Below are 578 nucleotides of genomic sequence, written 5' to 3' on the forward strand. Positions count from 1 at the left end.
GCGGGGGGGAGGGAGGGGAAGCATGGCCGTGAGCGGCGGCGGGGGCAAAGGCAGCCGCAGCCCCGACTGCAACGGGTATCGCCTTCCTGGCAGCGGGCAGGCGCGGGCTGCCGGGACGTGCTGGCGGGCACGGGCACTGCACCACATCCGCAGCTCCCGGAAAGTTTCCTGGGCCGTGTGCGCCGGCTGCCTGTGCTTGGCGCTCGCTCTGCTGCTCCGCGCGGGGCTGCAGGAGGAGGAGGACGGCGGAGGAGCAGACGGGCCCTCGCCCTCGCCCCTGCCTCTGCCCCGCGCGGGGCTGCAGCCGGCCGCGCTGCTCGGCAGCCTCGTGGGTGCCTTCTTCTGGATGGGCTGGTACTTGCTGCGCGCTGGGGTCCGGCCGCACACCGCCGCCTGGCTGCTGGCCGCCTGCTGCGGGGGGGAAGCGCTCGTGCAGCGCGGCTTGGCGGTGGGGGAGGATCACTTGCTTTCCTTCCCCGCCACGGGGGTGGTGCTGAGCTGCCTGGCCGCCGCGACATGGCTGGTGCTGAAGCTGCGGCAGGGCGTCCTCATGATCGCCGTGACTAGCGCCGTCCGGA

This window comes from Gavialis gangeticus, unplaced genomic scaffold (assembly GCF_001723915.1).
Source record: "Gavialis gangeticus isolate Ggan-Ray unplaced genomic scaffold, GavGan_comp1, whole genome shotgun sequence".
Lineage (NCBI taxonomy): Eukaryota > Metazoa > Chordata > Crocodylia > Gavialidae > Gavialis > Gavialis gangeticus.